Source organism: Schistocerca piceifrons, chromosome 4 (genome assembly GCF_021461385.2).
Source record: "Schistocerca piceifrons isolate TAMUIC-IGC-003096 chromosome 4, iqSchPice1.1, whole genome shotgun sequence".
Lineage (NCBI taxonomy): Eukaryota > Metazoa > Arthropoda > Insecta > Orthoptera > Acrididae > Schistocerca > Schistocerca piceifrons.
In genome coordinates, this window is record NC_060141.1 from 153,222,988 (window position 1) to 153,244,686 (window position 21,699).

Consider the following 21,699-nt stretch of genomic DNA (forward strand, 5'->3'; position numbering starts at 1 on the left):
AACACACCACAATAAGACCACGAGACATATTGCTGACACTCGCCTACTTCGTTAGAGCGCCAAAAATAATCTGATGGTGTGTGTACCGAACGTCTTACAGTACGCACACCACAGAAGTCAAAAATGGTTCAAATGGCTCTGTGCACTATGGGACTTAATATCTGAGGTAATCAGTCCCCTAGAACTTAGAACTACTTAAACCTAACTAACCTAAGGACATCACACACATCCATGCCCGAAGTGGGATTCGAACTTGCGACCGTAGCGGTCGCGCGGTTCCAGACTGAAGTGCCTAGAACCGCTCGGCCACACCGGCCGGCCAAAATAAAGTCAAAAATTGTTAGTCGCTCTATTATTTTGTCGTAAATGACAAATTTTGATCGCATCCATTCGACCCCTCTAGAGACTCTTATCAGTATAGCCTCAGCTTGAGGACCAGCGGTTTGCAGCTCATCTTCATCCTCTCGAGTACCGTTGCTGTGGAATGAAGACCTGCGGTGGTCGGTTCGGCTCGGCTGCTCTCTCCCCAGCGAGCGCCGGCCGGCGTGGTGGTGGGAGTCCCGTTTACTGGCGACCAGACGGGGCCCCCGCTACAGCCAGCCGGCGTGCTGCGGTCCGCGGGATTTATTCCCGGGGTGAGGCACGCGCGCATATTTTAAAACGCCGGACGTGACCGGGACACACGTTCGCCGCCCTTAAAACTGCGCTGCGGTCCTCGTTAAACCGAGCGCCGCGCCGCGAAAAACAAGTCTGCGAATTGACGGCCCGGACTGCTACGGCTGTGGGAAGCGACGCGGCCGCTTCTGCTGACTCCGCCGCCGCGCCAGCCGGCTGATGCGATAAAACGCGACGGCAACCAGCGCCCCGCGGTTTGATGGCTGCCTGCTAATGCCGCCAATTCTCACCGCGCACAGTAACTTAGTGCACGACTGCAACACGTAAAATACCAGTTCACTGTGAGGTGCGTCTGCATGCTAGCACTATTAAAAGTAATGCCTCCTTAAATCTAGGTTAGAGCCTGTGCTGTACATAACATACGCAAATGATGGGCCTAACGCGGTGAAATTTGGAAACATAAGAAACCGTACTGAATCTACGACTTAGATTACAAGGGAACGATACAATCTGTCATGTCGAAATCTGCCCTGAAATTTTTTGTACATGAAGAAGACACCGCGGTCTAATGCGCTGCAGTCGTGGACTGTGCGGCTGGCCCCGGCAGAGGTTCGAGTCCTCCCTCGGGCACGGGTGTGTGTGTTTGTCCTTAGGATAATTTAGGTTAAGTAGTGTGTAAGCTTAGGGACTGATGACCTTAGCAGTTAAGTCCCATAAGATGTCACACACATTTGATCATTTTTTTCAAGAAGACACCGAAAAAAAAACAGTGTCAAAGTTTACGGCAAATTGAAAAAAAGTGGGTGTACATACGTGAGTATGATAAACCCCTTCCCTCGAAAATTTCTCTCCTTCATACCTCCTCTGTTTCACCACAGATGACGTGTCAGTGATCTCATTTGTACTAAGACTGCAGCTCAAGCGAGGTGCCTATTTGCTTCCAGCGCCCTGAATGGAATGCACGTTCTAATTAATGTTCACCAACCTGCAGTCTTCTATTGTCGTGGTCCCCTGCGCAAAAAACCGCACGTAGGTCGTGATCCGTTATACTGAGGCTGTAATAAACTCTTAGCGAGGAACCGATATTTTATAAATAATTAAATTTCCCATCAGTTTATTTATGCGGGATGCCACTCACTTTTTGTTAACTGAATACCAGAAACGGCACAATTATATTCCACTTTATCAGTCACAAATAATCTCCAATCTTCACATTTTCACTAAAACATAAGAATGAACTACGTATCTGCGTAATTACTATCAAATTGTTCTCGGTTACATGTCCACATAATCAAATTGCTAATAAAGTCTTAACTGACAACGGCCGTGGCACACAACATGTTTGTCCTCCAAGACTGCCGAACCAGCTGTGATCGTAGAGTGGAACCACTTCACCCGCCGTCCAAGGTGCTTCGTCTGCCTTTTCGTTTAGCGGCTGTTTACTATTCTGCTCGTAATTAACGCCTTTGAAACAACAGAATGATAGCCTGCTATTGAGAAATGCAAGTAAATATGCTGTTTGGCTTTTCTACTATTAATAACAGAAGATTATCATTTTGTGTGCAACTTCCGAACGCAGTAGCCAGTCGCGGAGAAGGACCACAATTTAGGCGGTCTTTCTCACTACGCCCATACCGAACAAACTATTTGTCATCGGTACCTCACAGCACATTACGCCATCTAGCTACCGCTGCTCTAAGAGGAGTTTCTTGTAGCTGAATATGATAGCTGCAAAACCAGAAATATTGGAAACTTTAGCTGCGAAGACGCACTCTTAAGTATTTTTTTCAAAAATGCTAAAAATCACCAAATTCGTAGAACGACAGGTAAATGGAGAAATGTACATCCCTACCGTAGCTGCAGCAGAAAGTGCATGCGTAACACGGCAAAGACATATCCTTCATTGAAGGCATATCGGTAAACAGATAACCTGGCACAACGCGATCGTAATTTTTAAAGCGAATGTCAGTTTCTGTTCATAGACTCACTGACAGTTGTTCACAGTTACCATTCGCTCTAATTTGCAACTCATTTTATATCCATAATAAATATCAGTTGCGTTACTGCTAAGTGTTAACAATAAAGGTAAAACTGAGTTAATTTTCTTCGTGTTTTCTTCGTAACCTATGCTTGCTAACAGTATCTGTCTTTGTACAGATTCCAGAGTTTCACAGTACTGAGGCATGCAATTAATGTTATCAATGTCGGAAAGATAAAATAAGATGAATGAGGTATGGAACCGAAATCATCTACTTCTTCTGAGGACCTACATATGTGTTATTTATTAATTAATTCCTTGCACATTCATTCGAATGATGTCGAAATTTTGTTAGAAATTACATTAGAAGTGAGGGGTAGTTACTCTAACCATTCCGTGAACTGTGGTTTGGGCGATGAGTGTTGTGCTATTTAAACTCCAGAGGAAAAATACAGTACCTTCTTAGCCCAAAGAGTAATAGCTTTATTGACAAAGAAGAAGCTCTAAATTTTTTTATTAAATGAAGGAGGGAGGAAAGCTGAAAGTTAAGTTGTTAACGAAGCCGGTTCCTTTCTTTAAATCTGATCATGAGTTCTACAAACGGAAGAAAGATTTACATGCAGTACGAAATATGCACCAAAATAAAACTCACAAAAGGGTAAAAGAAAAACTATTCGAAAGACTTACAACTACTCTTGAGAGTCTCCACACCGTTATCAGGGGAAATCTCAGTGACTACGCCTTCTCAATTGCAAGCAAGATGAACAGTACTGATCTCCAAGCTTCTTCGGCCTTGGTGAAAAGAATTTGAAAATTATACGGGAAAGGAAGTCGCAAAACTACGATGTTCGCTTCAAGTAACTGCGCAGAGAACATTTCATTAATGGGCAATTGTATAAACAAAATTCGTAGCTTCTTGTCATTCCGTGAAGTGCTGGGTATACAGCCAGTCAGTCATGTTTCGTGCAAACCGCGCTTCATCATTTCGAGCGGTAAAAAGACGGAGTCACTTGTGTAGTCAAGGAATATATTCACATACACTAGTGGTAGTCAACCTGGTCCCTAGCGTCCACTACTGGGTGGTAGTTGTTAAGGGTTTTGAAAATTTTCATTAGGTTACATTAGAACAAATAAGCCCTCGGTCACAAATATTAAGTCAAAATTGACCAGGTTTCGACGCTACTATGAGCGTCGTCTTTAGAATTAAACTAACCGTCCTAAAACATATTAGGTATATAATACATCAAAAAAATTAATGTTTGTACTGACTGGAGAGAGATACAGTACTTACAAGTCACATTTTAAAAGATCTAAGCCGGAAAGGCGACGTCATGAATAGTTGTAAATAAGATGGCGAGCCGCTAAGGGCTGCTCGCCATCTTATTTACAACTATTCATGACATTGTCTTTCCGGCCTAGATTTTTTAAAATATGACTGGTATGTATTGCACCTCTCTCCAGTCAGTACAAACTTTAACTTTATTAATGCATTATATACCTAATATGTTTTAGAATAGTTAGTTTAATTCTGAGGACGACGCTCATAGTAGCGTCGAAACCTGATCAATTTTGATTTAATATTAGTGACCGAGGGCTTATTTGTTCTAATATAATTCTGACACGGTCACTGAACCTTAGCAGCTATGTTCAAAGTTTTTATTTTCATAAGGTTTTCACGAAAGATAGACATTAAGTGTTTGGTAAGTAATTATTATTTTATTATTAGCTTTAACTTCCTGTAACTCTGCTTTATAAATTTTATAAAGCTACTTCCCTACATTATGTATTACCACTGCTGTGTATTTTTTTGAAATAGTGAAAGCAACAAGGACTAAATACATAGAAAGAAAGATGACGTATAGTTTCTGCAGAAACCAGATTACAGTCATAAGACTCGAAGTTCATGAAGGGAAGCATCAGTCGAGAAACGAGTGACACAGTGTGGTAGCATTCTCAAAATGTCGTAGAATCTGAAAAGTGAGAAAGCTGTCCAAGAAAGTAAGACGCAATTCAGAAAGAGAATGAAAGTAGGCCTACAGAGTGAAGAAATAAAAATATTGAAATTTGATAATGAAATTTTAATTCTGTCAGAGACGACAAAGATATTGGAGGAGCAGTTCGAAACAGATACTGCCTTGAGAAGTTCCTATATACTGAATACCAACAAAAGTACGGAAAGTAATGTAGACATGTGAAATGACTTTGTAGCTAGCACATTACTCCATAACAAGAAACTACGAATTTGTCTATAATACTGCCTATTGACGAAATATTCTCTACACATTTTCTTGAAGCAAACATCGCAATTTTGAGACTACCTTTGCAGTATAATGCTGTGGGAATCAATTCAGGAAATAAGACTCTAGATGTCAGAGACGAATTTTGCTATCTGGTTAGGAAAACAATGAACGGCGACAAGTAGAGATCATAAATGGTAATAGCAAGAACACATTTACTGAGATAATAAATATGTTGTCATCAAAAACAAACATAACTCTTAACAAGACTTTTCTGAAGATGTATGACGTGGGTGTAGCGATCTACAGGAGTGGAACGTGGACAATTAAGAGTTCAGATAAGGAAAGAATAAAAGGTTTTGAAAACTGCTGCTACAGAAGAATGCTGAATGTTAGATGTGTAGATCGTACACCTTCTGAAAGCGTACCGAATGGAATCAGAGAGAAAAGAAATTTATTACTAAGAACTGACGCGTTGATGTCACACATCCTGAGGCATCAGAGAGTAGTTAATCCGGTAACAGAGGGAAGTGTGAGGGTTAAAAATTTTAGAGGAAAACCAAGGCTTGAATACATTAATCCGGTTAAAATGGATTTTCTCTTCAAACGCTAAACAGCTGACCGTCATATCTGAGCTGTGCAAGGTGATAAAGAGCAGTGCGCTTGTGTCCATGTGACAAAACGAGAGTGGCATCAAGCTGATGACGGTAGGTGACAATAGAACACGCATCTCAAAGGTATGCTTTTGCACTGTTATGAGATTTTAGTCCGTTTTCCATACCACGATCACATGCGTGCTATATCGGTGTTCGTGCGCCGACTATGAAGGTGAACTACATTCCTCCGTTCTGTACTGCATTGACTTCGAGAAACTGCATGAGTATTAACATTTTCGCTGTTTAATCAGTATACGTGTTGCTATATGATCCCACGAGCAGCAGGAGCAGAACAGACTATTAGTTGTAAGTCTTTTTTTTCCGAATCTGTATAGTGGTCTAGCGCTGTGGCTGCAGCCGCCCTAACGCCGCCTGTTGGTTCGGAGCACTACCTGGCGCGGAAGGGCATTAGTTCTGGGGGCCCGCTCATCACGCCTCGCCCTCGCCCTGCCTCCGTCCTTTCAGCCTCGGCGCTCTCATTCTTCCTCCGTCTGACACGCACGCACATATACACACACGCAGTAATTTCGTGGACAATGCTACAAAAGCGCCCTGCATCGGATTCGGGCACCACAGCCCCAAGGTGTTGGTCCGTTTCGGTGCACGTTTCCTGACTCACGCAGCAACACGTTTAGGCAAACGTGAAGTAAATACAAGATCGACTTTTGTACTAACAGCGACCACTTACTTGCAGTTTTTCTTACGCGTGGGTCTAAAAAAATAGTAGTGTTGAAAGACAGAAACCAATATCATTTACGGACAGCAGGTAAAGCGCACTGTTCCACAGACACCGTTGTTTACTTTTTCTCTAATCTCCCAACACCGTGGAGAATATCCAAAACACACACACACACACACACACACACACACACACACATACATACAAGCACATGCAAACACACATAAATATTTTTCCTCCGAATATCGGGATACACCACTATAGAGAGAACAAAAAATAACTTCTGCTTCACCTGAATATACTAATTCAATTACGTAGGTTATGATATCACATATCGGTGTGACGAAGGTATAGAGAAGAAATTAACGAAGTTTGGGAATATACGTGGAACAATAAACACGTGTCTAAAAATTAAAACGAGGAGAAAAACAAGATAAAATTTTATAAGGCAATGGCAGTTCAAATACTTATTTATCGAAGTGAATCGTACGCCATACAAACCGGCAAGAAAGTAGCATACGGCCAAAAGAGATGAAGTTTCTAAAAACAGTAAAGGGATGCACAATAGTAGACAGGTTTTGAAATTATGAAATTAGGGAAGAAATGGATGCATTTAACCACCTCAATAAAATACAAGAAAATGGGAGAAACTGGAACGAACATGCTGAAAAAGTAAGTGGAGAAAGATTCCCTAGTGAGATAAGAAGCTTTAAGCCTGTTGTGAGTTTGTCAAGGAAAGCAGAAAAAGAGATGGGTAACGTAATAGGCAAACAAACAAAGACCTAACGGTTTAAGTGAAGATAATGATTATGATCTATCACTAGAAGCTGAATATTTCACCTCTTCCACCAGCGTAGAAGAACGAAGATAGGTTTTGTTAATCTCTGACTGGTGATTTCAGGGAGTCCTCGAAGAGCTAGAGACGAACGATTGCAAAATCTTTAAATAAATTCTACGAATCATATACAACAACTGTAGTCACAAAATCATCTAGCAATAAGTTCGTAGTGAAGTAGAAATAAAATCAAAGACATTATCCGCAAACTATGTTGTTGTCATATTCATCGTATGAAAAGAAACAGGTTGACTAAAATTAAGTTTGACTTTTTCGATGTAGAATTCAGAACACCAATATCCTGTTTTACGAGGGTCAAAGAAGAGATTTAAACATCATAAATCAAGCGCGAAAATGCATTCTACGTGAATCTTTTCCGTGGCGCTTCTGGACAGAAGATCGCGAACAAGCTCACTCGATAAAAAATACAGAAATGTCAGATGTGGAAGGAATGGGGTACACTACCAAAAGGCAACGAAGATTGACGTGAATAGAGTCATCTGAAACTGATAAATATAAATACAGTAATGTCAATAAGAGCAACGGTTAGCTCCTGTCTCATCTAACTCCACTGTTATCGCTTCGCTGACAAAGTTGAAAGTAAGCTTTACAAGAGTCCGCGCTACAATGTGAATGGTCAACACTGTTTCCTTCTGATAATGATGAAAGAGTTAATACGTTGGTAGCGTGTGTGGTTTAAACGTTCTTCGGCTTTCGCAGCCGAGCTGAGACAGAATTCTTTTTGGCTTCTGACTGCGTTATACTGTGAAGTGAATAGCAGTTTTTACCGCTGTTGCGAGGGATTTTCTTCAGGACATGTTTATTCCACTCACCTTGATGAATCTTGGTTGCAACAGTGGTTAAGATATTGGTTCAGTTCAAAAACTTACGCGGAAACAAACGAAAAATTTTATGTAAAGAGATACTGGTGCGTTATTATCGACTGTCAAATGCTTTCAGCTACAGCAGAAGAGGAAGTTTGGTAATTCACAGGCAATTTGTTTGGTGGTATTGTCTACGCCTATTCTTTCCGCTATTCTAAATCACATTCTGTAATGATTGAGACTGGTGTGTTCATTGTACTCAGAGACAGGCGTCAAATATCGTTTATAAGAAATTACATACACACTTACTAGTTCAGAGAACCACTATTTACTTTACTCTACTTTGAGATTAAGTCTGTCGCGAAATTAAGATTCGAGCCCGTGCTTACAATGAAGTGTGCGTTATGGGGCTGTAGGAGCACGCCTCATGTAATACCTTCCTCTGTACACTACCTTCCATCAGTCATCTTTACAGGTTACTTCATCCACATTATGCAACCATTTTTGCTGTAAATGTTTGTTGTGTCATGATATAGTTTCGTACCTTGACATCACTAGAACTCCAGTAGTTATGTTACCTAGTCCAAGATTGTTGAAGTTTTACAGAATATTAATAAACAGGGCACGTGACACTGTTAATGGTGATCCGTTCGTCATTAAGCTAGGCGGCCCACTTGATACTGACCGTAATGCGAAGGTTATACGCCAGCTCCGTATTAACCCCTTTGCCTCCCCCCTCCCACCGGTATCGACTACACAAATACGACACAAATATAAGCGTCCAATGAAGTCGCAAATACTTGACGGACATGCTTCACACACTTCTCTCACACCCCACGAAAGAGAGCTTCCAATATGCACGAAGAAAGAAAATCTTTCTGATTTGTCGGGTGAATCTCCCAACGAGGCTACACAAATTAACGTTTAACTGGCAAAATTAACTCCATGTGGCATTTCCTCAGACTCTCTCTTTATGTCTACTGTGATTCTCCCTTCACAGTTATTCGCTACCTATGTGAGTGATTTAAATTCTCTGGTTAGCTTTTTTTCATTTCGTTGTACAAATTGCTCTTTGTTTTACCTGAAGAAAAATTTTAGACAACTTTTTATCCCTCTTGTTAGACATGCGAGGAAATGGAAAGCTGACGTACAAACGTGATTAGCGAATGTACTAACATGTTTGAGTCATTTACTTCCTTGCTTAAAAGTGGCAATTTTCTAGGCGTTGCAGATATGCAAGGTGTCTCAACACTCCATGAGTTAGATGGGGTGCTTTAGAATACGAATTGATTCATAAATCAATTATGGATGTATTACTTGACAAAGTTGATTCACTGTTATACGTGTCGTCACAAGGCACTCATGAGATTGAGAAAGTGCATCATTTTTATAAGCATCGGTACATTACAAACAAACTTCTCATGAACAGTGTCCATCATGAACTATTCTGTAAATAAACTGAAGGGACAATTAAAAAATTGTAAATTAACACAGTTTTTGGATTGCGTGAGGCTACGATAAGGAAAGGGCGGAAGGAAATCAAACCGCTCTCGTATGTCTTCATGCAGACGATGTACAGTAACTACATTGCAATCTATTCATATTCCAAAAGACAGAGAGCAATAGATAGTGGTAGCATCATGAATCAGGCTTGCAGGGGTAGCTTCCCACTCAACAGCCAAATAGGAATAAAAATCTGTTAACCGGCTACAAAGAGCATTTTTTCATATCCAAAAGCAATCATTTCACTCAATATAACACATCTGCTAATCTGATTGAACGCAACGATCCGAAATGCTGGGATTCAAAGAACGCGAAGGTATGGCGGATGAAAAAGCACCATTTCCAATAAATTAAAAACTATGAAAATTACATAAAATCCTAAATGCATGTGGCTAGTCATTCATTTCAGCCTTTGTGATCTACATTTAGAACAAAGTGATTTGTCCCTAGTATTATATCGGGAAGCATGTGGTGAGCTGACGACCAAATTAGCGCTATCTCCCAGAAAATGCGAAAAATAGGAAACGAGTGACAATTTCTCCCTTGTGTATATACTTTACTGATACCACACATTACGATCTTTATTTTGAGCAATATATTTTTGCTCTAATAACGTATCGGTGATCGGTGGCTGCATGATAGGCTGAAGTCCACTCTATTCCAGAAAAATCCAAAAGTAGGAAGCTAATGGCTGTTTGCCTCATGTACGTATTTTTCTGATTCTACACACTGTAATCTTTCTGAAGAACTCAGCTTTGCTCCAAAGGCATGTTGAGTAGGCACATGGGGAGCCGAAGGTCAATTAATCCAGCGAAAGAAAAATTCAAAAACAGGAAAATAATGGGTATTTCTGCCTCATGAAGGTACTTGTCTGAATCTATACATTATTCTCTTCCTTTCGAACAAGGTAGTTTTACTGTAGCAAACAACGTCTGAACATGTGATGAAGTTAATGATCAAGTGACACTCGCAGACACTGTGCGGCTGGTCCCGGTGGAGGTTCGAGTCCTCCCTCGTGCATGGGTGTGTGTGTTTGTCCTTAGGATAATTTAGGTTAAGTAGTGTGTAAGCTTAGGGACTGATGACCTTAGCAGTTAAGTCCCATAAGATTTCACACACATTTGAACATTTTGAACACACGCAGACAGTCAAAGACCATTCGTCAAAAATGTCCGAAAATTACAATTCTCAAATTTGTAACCGAAGTTTTTTGGGAGGGGGGGAAATACATGATGAACTGGTATACTTAAACATTCTTTACCAAGCTCATTTTAGCTAAGATCAATGTGTTTTATCTGTTCTGATCAGCTTAATATCCGATACGTCTTGCAAAGCGCGACCAGAATATTAAACTCATCTTCGGCTCACGACGGAGCTGTTGGCGAAAAGAAGTTTCCTATCACAAGTTTGCACGATGATGCGAAAATAAGTGGAGATATGGGTAAAAACTATGGCAAATAAAAATGAGATAGCAGAACATACCAGGTGTGACAATAAAGTAGTGAGACTGATTTTCTTTGCAAGATATGGCAACCCTGCAGGCTTGCGTAGGCACAATACCTTTGACCTTGGTCTATAATCTAGTCCAAGCGGCACATCGATGCAACTGCTCAGTCGTCAGTCGTGCTGTAATAAGTTAACACATGTTTGTGTCTCTCGTCACGGAAATGGAACCGCATAATATTGCGCAATGGTATGTCGCTTTTTTCGTTAAATTGGGTGAAAACGCGATGACAACTTATGGTAAACTTCAGAAGGCTTTTGGAGAGGAGGTTATGTCAAGAGCTCAAGTTTTTCGTTGGCATAAAATGTTTAGTGAAGCCAGAACGAATGTTGAAGATGAAGACCGCAGTGGACGACTATCACCCTCACGGATGGATGTCAGCTTGGCCAGGGTGCGTGAACTGGTACGATCTGATCGAAGATTATCGGTGAAAAGATTGCAGAAGAAATGAACATCAATTGAGAAACGGTTTGTCTGACAATAAGGGAAGGTCTTGGTATGAGAAAGATTTGTGCAAAAATGGTCCCCAAAAATTTCACACCACAATAGCGAGAAACACGGAAAAATCTGGCAGCCGATCTGTTATAGCAAAGGGAAATCAATCCAGAATTGTTGAGCCGCGTTATAACTAGTGATGAAGGTTAGGTTTTTCAGTACGATCCAGAGACAAAACGCCAAAGTTCGCAATGGTGCTCAAAGGAATCACCCAGGCCAAAAAAAGCTCGCATGTCAAAGACAAAAGTGAAATGCATGCTTGTGTGCTTCTTTGATTCCAGGGGAATTGTTCATAAAGAGTGGGTGCCTCCTGGACAAACAGTTAACCAATATTACTACAAAGAAATTTTAAAAAGACTTCGTAAAAGAGCTCTTCGTGTCCATGCCAACATTGCTGATAATTGGATTCTGCATCACGATAATGCGCCATCCCATACTTCTCTATCAGTATAGCAATTTTTAACCTCAAAACAAATTTCAGTACTACCACAGCCACCTTATTCAGCAGATATCGCTCCGTGCGACATTTTCTATTTACAAGAGTCAAAACGGCGGTCAGGGGACACCATTTTCAAATAACACAAGATGTCTAAGAAGCTGTGACGAGTGTCTTGGAGGATATTACAGAAGATGAGTACCAGAAATGTTACCATCAATGGCAGAAGCGCTGAAAAAAGTGTGTGCAATCAGAAGGGAACCACTTTGAAGGAGACAACACTAAACTTGACTAGAACGGCAAGTAAATGTTTTTTTCACATCAGTCTCATTACTTTGTTGTCGCACCTCGTATACCCTAACACACTAGCCGAAAGGAAATGTTAGTAACCCTTTTAACCCTTTAGAATAAACAGTCAACGGGTAGTTGGGTTGGGTTGTTTGGGGAAGGAGACCAGACAGCGAGGTCATCGGTTACATCAGATTAGGGAAGGACGAGGAAGGAATTCGGCCGTGCCCTTTCAAAGGAACCATCCCGGCATTTGCCTGGAGCGATTTAGGGAAATTACGGAAAACCTAAATCAAGATGGCCGGACGCGGGATTGAACTGTCGTCCTCCCGAATGCGAGTCCAGTGTCTAACCACTGCGCCACCTCGCTCGATTTTTGAATAAACCTTTTTTTATGAATGGTTTGACGAGGCCCGAGGCCCGCGACGATTGCTGGATGTATTCCAACCTCTGCCTCTGACGTTTTAACAGATGCCCTATTGCTCCGTCCCTTCTTCTTGTCGATGTTTGCCATATTTTCCTTTCCTCGCCGATTCTGTGGACAACTTCCTTATTTCTTACTTTATCAGTCTATATGATTTTCAACATTCTTTAGTAGCACCGCATCTCAAAGGCTTCGATTCTCTTCTGCTCTGGTTTTCCCTCAGTCCAAATTTCGCTACCATATAATGCTACGTTCTAGACGTACATTCTCAGAAATTTCGTTCTCAAATTACGACCTACGTTTGATACTAGCAGATTTCTCTTCGCCAGGAATGGCTTTTTCTCCAGCGCTAGTCTGCTTTTTACGTCCCCCTTGCTCCGTTCGTCGTAGGCTATTTTTCTGGCTAGGTAGTGAAATTCCTTAACTTCCTCTACTCCGTTATACCCAATTGTAACGTTAAGTTTCTCGCTATTCCCATTTCTGCTACTTCTCATTACTTCCTTCTTTCTTCGATTTAACCTCAATCCGTATTCTGTACTCATTAGACTGCTGATTTCATTCAACTCTCCTGTCATCCTTTCTCATTTTCACTGAGGAATCTTATCATTGATACTCTTTCACCCTGAATTTTAATTCTACTCTTGAAACAAGAAAGTTTCAAGAGCAGCTCCTTGCTTCTTCGATGTATAGACTGAACAGTAGGGGTGAAAGGCTCCATCCCTGTCTTACACCATTTTTTATCCGAGCATTTCGTTCTTACTCTTCCAATATTATTGTTCCCTCTTGGTTCTTGTTCAAATTTTATATTGCCGTCTTTCCCTATAGCTTACCCCTATTTTCCTCAGAATTTCGAACATTTTGCACTATTTTACATTGTCAAACGCTTTTTCCAAGTCGAAAAATCCTATGAATGTGTATTGATTTTACTTCAGTCTTGCTTCCGTTATCAACCGCAACGTCAGAACTACCTCTCTTGTGCCTTTGTCTTTCCTAAAGCCAAACTGATCGTCATCTAACACAGCCTTAATTTTCTTTTTCATTCCTCTGTATATTATTCTTGTCAGCAGTTTGGATGCATAAGCTGCTAAGCTGATTGTGCATTAACTCTCGCACTTGTCGGCTTTTGCAATCTTCGGAAATGTGTGGATGATGTCTTTCCCAGAGTCTGATTGTATGTCGCCAGTCTCATTCATTCTACACACCAATGTAGAATAGTCGTTTTGTAGCCACTTCCCCCAATGATTTTAGAAATTCCGGTGGAATATTATCTTTCACTTCTGCCTTATTAAGTCTTCTAATACTATATCCCGTATCTCTTCCCTCTCCACTCCTTTTTTTCTCTTCTATCACGTCATCTGACAAGTCTTCCCCCTCATAGAGGCCTTCAATGTACTCTTTTCACCGCTACGCTCTCTCCTCTGCAATTAAGAGTGGAATTCCCATTGAGCTCTTAATGTTACCGCCATCGCTTTTAATTTTACCGAAGGTTGTTTTGATTGTCCTTAATGCTGAATCCATGCTTGCGCTAATCATTTCTTTTTCCATTTCTCCAAATTTTTCATGCAGACGTTTTGCCTTAGCTTCCCTGCATTTCCTATTTATTTCGTTGCTGAGTGCCTTGTATTTACGTATTCCTGAATTTCCCCGAACATTTTCGTACCTCCTTCTTTCATCGATCAGCTGTAGTATTTCATTTGTTATCCATTGTCTCTTCACAGTTGTCTTCCTCGTACCTTCGGTTTTCTTTCCAACTTCTATGACTGTCCTCTTTAGAGAATCAGCTTAAATAACAACCATACCTCTGTTCCTCTCTCCCAGTGGATTGCTATAACAAACCACCGATGCTACTGAAACAAAGGGTCCCGTCACAAGTTTGCACAACCATGCGAAAATAAGCAATGATATGAGAAAACATATGGCGAATAAAATGAAATCACAAAATCTTTACGCTAAAACCGAAATGAAAGATTAGATGGAAACAACTGAAGTAACACCAATACCTTTGTTCCTGTCCCCAAGTGGACTGCTGTAACAAGCCACCCACACTTAAATCCGACTGCCAGTGACATTGTGACGGATGGCTGGTAAGCTCAGAGCATCCATCCAGTGACCAGGAGAGCGGTAACTTTCCATTTACCCACGGGTAGAGTACAAACTATGGCCTGGGATTGCGCTGGCATAGCCATCGCCCTTCACTGTTCGACAAACTCTTTTAATTCTACGATTTCCTGCTATCAGGTTAGCTTGGCAGCGCAAACCTTCAGTTCTGTAATCTCTGAACATGTGGAGATATCTTCAGAACATTCTCATGCACAGTTTTATATACACACAGACACGTACAAGGGAAGCTATGTACACGTAAAAAGACAAACAAAGGTTGCTCTTCCCTTCTACAGAGGTTCTGCGACGTTCCAGTTGCGCTAAAGCGACAGGAACCAAACTATGACCGCATGCTAATCCAAAAAGCTATTGAGACTTATGAAACGGATTCAACTGACCCATTTGAAGCCATAATTTTGAGCGACAATGTAGAAAAAACATGTAAAATAAATTTTGTATTGTAAAATAATACAATTCTCACACCAATATTCTACAATGTTAGCGAAACCTCGATCTAAGTCACACATTGCCTTTAACTGCTAGACTTCAGAGAGAAGAGGCTGCTGTAATATGATCGAAAATCATATTTCCTTTCCCAGTTTTTATACGCTAAGTGCGAATAGGTAAAGGACTCGTTTCAGTAACAAAAAGAAAACAAATGATAAAAGTAAAACAAAAAACCGAATTTTTTTTCTCGAACAGTGAAGAGGTAAGATCTCATCTTCAGTAAGAAATGCCACAGAATTCCTAAGAAAAAATTGCCTAAACACTGACCAAAATTCAGTAGAGGGCACTTCGAAAGATAATTTGTGTGTCTCGTAGTTTGTGGTGTCTTGTAGTCGCTGTGGATCATTAGCAGGAAGACGGGCGAGTCCACCTTCTCGTGTTGGGGGCACAACGAAGCAGAGTGCACGTCTTGTCAAATTATCGGGTTCCTCTAGCAGCATATTCCTGTTTACAGCAGTCAGAAAGAATGATGCAAGTTAGTGCTGCTGTAACAAGCGGACTTTCGAGGTTAGTGTCTCAATCCACCTGATCGTCAACGGGAATAACACCTTGAGACATCGCAGAGAGGTTTGCAATCCAGTAAATTAGCGTGGGGTCAATGACTTTACGGACAATATCGTTGTAGTATCTGCCTCGCATGCTCCATGAAGTTAGGATGGTACATACATATCCAGTCGTAGCAGGCCATGCACACCACGCGCGGTTTCCACAAATTATCTCCATTTCTTTCTATTTGGTTCTCGGTTCCTCCAGGTGTCTTCAATCTACAGGACCTCCAGGTCCTTCGTCAGATCGTCCATCCAGTGTGGCCTCGGTCGCCCTACGAGATGTTTGGTATTCATTTTCCTCTCAAGTGCTTTCTTCACTTGTCTTTCCTCTGTCATGCTGGCTACATGGCCCGCCCAGTGGATTCTTTGGCTCTTCGGCTACCGTAGGATTGTTGGTTGTCGCCTCAAGGATTTCCTCATTCTTCCTCCTCGCCCATTTTCCTTTATCTAAAATCGGTCCCATATCTTCTCATTGCTCTTATTTCAAATATTAATAGTTTAGTCATGCTCCAGGTTTCTGAACTGTACATAACTGTATTATATATTTTCGTGTTAGTACTGTCTAATATTCAGTTTGAGCTGTGCTATGCTTTCCTTAATGTCCATTTCTATGCTGATAAACTAAGATCCCAGGTATTTGAAGTGTTGAACTTCTTGCCATCCACCTCTTGAAATTCTTGCTGGTCGTGTCTTCTTCCCAGTCGTATTAACTCCGTTTTGTCTTGATTTGCTTTTAGCCCAACTTTCCGAGCGTGGTTGTCCATGTTTTGGAACATTTCTTTTAACTCACGGTTTTATTACTTAGCAGTACTATGTAATCTGCCTATGCGAGACAATGTAAATTACCACCCATCTGCATTCCAGCCATCCCCTGTTGCCTATATTCCCTTATTGCTTTCTCTAAGATGACATTGAACACAACACATGAGAGTGTATCCTCTTCTCTCAGACATGTCTCAATCTCGAACGTTTCTGATGTGATCCCTTGCAAGCACACTGCTGTTCTTGATCCATCCATACAAGTTCGCGCCATTCTCACTAGCTTCTCAGGGATTCTGAAGTCACGCAGTGCATTTTATAGGCTATTACTGTAGATGCTGTCATATGCACGTTGAAAATTGACGAACAGACTAAGTATTGTCTTATTCCCAGTGTTCTTCAAACAATTGTCTTAGAGTGAAAGTATGAACTATTGTCGATCGGTTTGATAGAAAGCCAGCTTGGTATTCCTGTAAGTTGTTCTCTATGAATGGTTGTAATTTTGTGAGGTTAATGATAGACATTCTACACTCATGCTCATAAATTAAGGGTAATGCTGATACATTGTGAAAAGACGCTCTCGTGGGCAGTTTGCGGGTTTAAATCACCTCGGGGTATGACCATGCGGTGCATTTGACCTCCGGTGGTCGCACGGTGACGCTCGGAGCAGTCCACATACGCAGAGGTGTGTTGGTCCATGTCAGAGTACGGTGCAGCGAGTAAGTGTGCAGCCCTTTACAGACGTACTAATGGTGACTGTGTGTTGCAAATGGCTCAAAGAACACATATTGCTGACGTTATGAGCGGTAGAATAATAGGGCGACTGGAGGCTGGTCAAACACAGCAAGTCGTAGCACGGGCCCTCCGTGTGCCACAAAGTGTGATCTCAAGATTATGGCAACGATTCTAGCAGACAGGAAACGTGTCCAGGCGCTACAGTACGGGACGTACACAGTGTGCAACACCACAAGAAGACCAATATCTTACCATCAGTGCCGGCAGACGGCCAAGGAGTACTGCAGGAAGCCTTGCTCGGGACCTTACCGCAGCCACTAGAACAGTTGCCTCCAGACACACAGTCTACAGACGACTGAACAGACAAGGGTTATTCGCCCGGAGACCTGCAAGGTGCATTCCACTGACCCCTGGTCACAGGAGAGCCCGTAAAGTCTGGTGTCAAGAACACAGTGCATGGTCATTGGAACAGTGGTCCCAGGCTATCTTCACGGACGAGTACAGGTATAGTCTGAGCTGTGATTCTCACCGGGTTTTCATCTGGCGTGAACCAGGAACCAGATACCAACCCCTTAATGTCCTTGTAAGGGACCTGTATGGAGGTCGTGGTTTGATGCTGTGGGGTGGGATTATGATTGGTGTACGTACACCCCTGCGTGTCTTTGACAGAGGAACTGCAACAGGTCAGGTGTATCGGGACGTCATCTTGCACCAGTATGTCCGCCTTTTGAGGAGTGCAGTGGGTCCCACCTTCCTCCTGATGGATGTTAACGCACGGCCCTACCGAGCTGCCGTCGTGGAGGAGTACCTTGAAACAGAAGATACAAAAAAAAAAAAAAAAAAAAAAAAAAGGTTCAAATGGCTCTGAGCACTATGCGACTTAACTTCTGAGGTCATCAGACGCCTAGAACTTAGAACTAATTAAACCTAACTAACCTAAGGACATCACACACATCCATGCCCGAGGCAGGATTCGAACCTGCGACCGTAGCGATCGCTCGGCCCCCGACTGTAGCACCTACAGCTTCACGGCCACTCCGGCCGGCAGAAGATATCAGGCAAATGGAGTGCCCTGCCTGTTCTCCAGACCTAAATCCCATCGATGACATCTGGGATACTCTCGGTCGACGTATCGCTGTACGTCTTCAAACCCCTAGAACACTTCAGGGGCTCCGACAGACACTGGTGCGAGAATGGGAGGCTATACCCCAGCAGCTGCTCGACCACCTGATCCAGAGTATGCCCACCCGTTGTGCGGCCTGTGTACGTGTGCATGGTGATCATATCCCATATTGCTGTCGGGGTACACGCGCAGGAAACAGTGGCGTTTTGTAGCACATGTGTTTCGGGACGGTTTTCTCAACTTATCACCAATAACATGGACTTACAAATCTGTGTCGTGTGTTTTCCCTATGTGCCTATGGTATTGGCGCCAGTTTCGTGTAGTGTCACTTTGTGTGGCACCACATTCTGCAATTATCCTTAATTTATGAGCGTGAGTGTAGGATACATTCAGCAAGCTGATGTCTGTGCAGTTACCACGTTTCATATTGCTTCCTGTCTTGTATATCGGGCATAGTATGACCAATTTCCATCCTTTTGGCAATGTCTCACTCTTCCATATCAACTGGATCAAATTATGACGACTGGTTAGAAATTTGAAACCCACTGCTGTCAAATATGACTTCAGAATGACATTTTTGCACCGCCACACGGTGAAGATACTCTCTCTCTTCCACCACTGGTTAAAATCTAAAGATGCAAATGGCGTCAAATCGAAGATTATCATTAAGATCACATCTGTTCCATTTTAAAGCCAGTACCGTCGTGAGAAATGACGGTAGGGGGCGAATATGACATTCTCTTTGTTCTGCAAACGGAAAACAAAAATTGAACTGTAGGATGGGGAGACTAGTTAAGTCGAGTAATTCCTGCGCCGGGAAAGACATTCGCGAACAAATTAGTGGTAGCGCTGCTCGGCGTACGCAGAATCGTTGCCTGAATGCCGGGAAGCCATTAATCAGTTTCCGGCGTACTGTTACCTTAATTGCTCGTGATTAATAATGAACGCCGTCGCGCTCACCGAGCCGGCAAATTGCACCGAGCTGGAGGTGGAGGTGGAGGCGGGCGATCCGCTTTCTTGGAGCCGGCGAGAACACTTGTCTGGGCCGGGTCGCGCCGCGCTCCCCTATGACCCGCGCCGTCGGGACTTCGCCAGCTTCTCCAACTGGCCACCCTGTATTACTTTACCGCCTGCAGCCACGCCCTTCCTCGGCGTTGACTGCACTGAGACTGTTCCACACATGAAACGTGGCAGCCACAGAACATTAAATGGAACAGAGGATTTATCGTAGTTTACGTCTGATGACGATTCTGTTACTTAAATGTAATGAAGTTAAGTGGAGAACAGACCTTTATATTAACTATGGGAATCGATCCGACACGAATTTTATGTCGAATTCACGTGACTCACATTCTTTAGAGTACTTCGAATCAGCAATCTTTTGTTGCGTACACGACAGATGTCGGAACAGTTAAGGTTGCATCATTTGGTGTAAACTGTAATAATGAAAATGTTGTGTTAGAATACAATGGGAGGGGATCCTCCAGTATTTTTAAGAAAATGTCAGATAAGGAACTATACAACTAAAATTTCTAAAATAAAGTAAGAAAGAGAAAAAGACACATAAAAGCACTTAACTATCAGAGGTCATCCCCATTCCAATGTCTGTCGTGGAACGAAAGTTTCGCGACAAAAGATTAAAAGGGCGCACCTAGAAAAATCTGAAAAAACCGACATCACGACCAGACACCGATAATTACCGGGATCATAAAACATACAAGATACATTACAGACGGGAAGAAAAAACACATAATGTGTGGACTTACATAAATTCTATAAAAACCGTTTCCCCATGACGCCCGACCCGGAACTCTAAAAAGAAAACTATGTGATAGAAAATGCAAGGTGAGAGAAATAAAAGTGGCTCGGATGGGTCGAAACGATTGGACGTGGATGTATGACGTACCCACTTCCGGGTGGGAAAGAGCGCCTGATCCCCGGCACGAATCCGCCCAACGGATTTGTGTCCAGGTCCGACGAACCGGCCAGTCTGTGGATGGTTTTTAGGTGGTTTTCCATCTGCCTCGGCGAATGCGGGCTGGTTCCCCTTGTTCCGCCTCAGTTATACTACGTCGGCGATTGCTTCGCAAACAAGTTCTCCATGTACGCGTACACCGCCATTACTCTACCATGCAAACATAGGGGTTACACTCGTCTGGTGTGAGACGTTCCCTGGGGGGTCCACCGGGGGCCGAAACGCACAATAATCCTGGGTTCTGTGTGGGTCGGCGAAGGGGTGAAGTGGACTGCGGTAGTCGTCGTGCGTTAGTGGGCGACTGCGGCTGCGGCGGGGATGGAGCCTCTCCGTCGTTTCTAGGCCCCCGGTTAACATACAATACAATACAATATACCCACACCCCGTGACGCACATACTGTTACTTCCAGCAGAATCGAGCAACTTCCCATACAGCCGACCAAACCTTTGACACATTTACGGCATCTTCACACCTGACAGAGTTGTTGGCAGAGATCAGTCTGGTAGCGGCCCTAGCTGGCCACCCAGGTCTCCTGATCTGCCAGTGTGCGATTACTCTGTTTGCAGAATCCTCAGCTGTAAGGTATATCGCAACAACCCTCACTGTCTTCAACACCTGCAGCAGAACTTTTCGGATGCAGCATTTTCGGCAGGCCATCTTCGATCCACCTTCACCACCTTGCTGACCAGGACCAAATAATTCCATAATATGAATGGTGGTCACTTTCAGCATCTGCTACAGTCAGGTTGTACCGTATTTCCTTTCCTCTGCCGTGTTTCCTTGTACCCTGGAACTCTGTTATCAGGGTCCCTTTTATTTGCTCCACCCTGTACTTGCTAGCCATGAGCACTGAGGGCGCACGCGCCCCATAATACAGGCGCGGTATGAAACGGATATGTGTTTGGCAAACTGTTTAAACAGGAAAAACTGAAACTGGAAGTAACAGCAGTAAGAAGACTGAACCACTGCAACATTAGAGGAACGGGGGGAGACATCCCACCGGCCGCTGTGACCGAGCGGTTCTTCAGTCCGGTACCGCGCTACTGCTACGGTCGCAGGTTCGAATCCTGCCTCGGGCTTGGATGTCTGTGATGTCCTTGGGTTAGTTACGTTTAATTAGTTTTAAGTCTAGGGGACTTATGACCTCAGATGTTAAGTCCCATAGTGCTTGGAGCCATTTGAACCATTGTTTGGAGACATCCCGTAATCTGAAAACAAGACAAAAATATTGCGTTAGATGCACATTTTAACTTACCTGAATAATGTTATAATTAACTAAAATATTTTTGTGATGCTGGTCGGTGCGCTCATTAACCGTGCCAAGATGATGGGAACAGAGGCTGCTTAGCATTTCAATTTCTTCCAGAACATACAGTATCTGAAATTTCTCTGCGGTGTAAGACTGTTAAGTTACCGTTAACCTGCTGCGTGTGATGATGGTTGTGAATTAAATGCATTGACAAAGCCGACTTAGAAA

At 42.7% G+C, this 21,699-nt stretch overlaps 1 protein-coding gene and 1 pseudogene across 1 annotated transcript in view; one reads left to right on the forward strand and one right to left on the reverse strand.

Annotated features, from left to right (window-relative positions):
- Positions 1 to 21,699, reverse strand: part of LOC124795687 (submandibular gland secretory Glx-rich protein CB-like) — an 83,125-nt gene that overhangs the window by 11,050 nt on the left and 50,376 nt on the right. The window lies entirely within an intron of this gene.
- On the forward strand, positions 10,576 to 10,707 carry LOC124796945 (annotated as a pseudogene).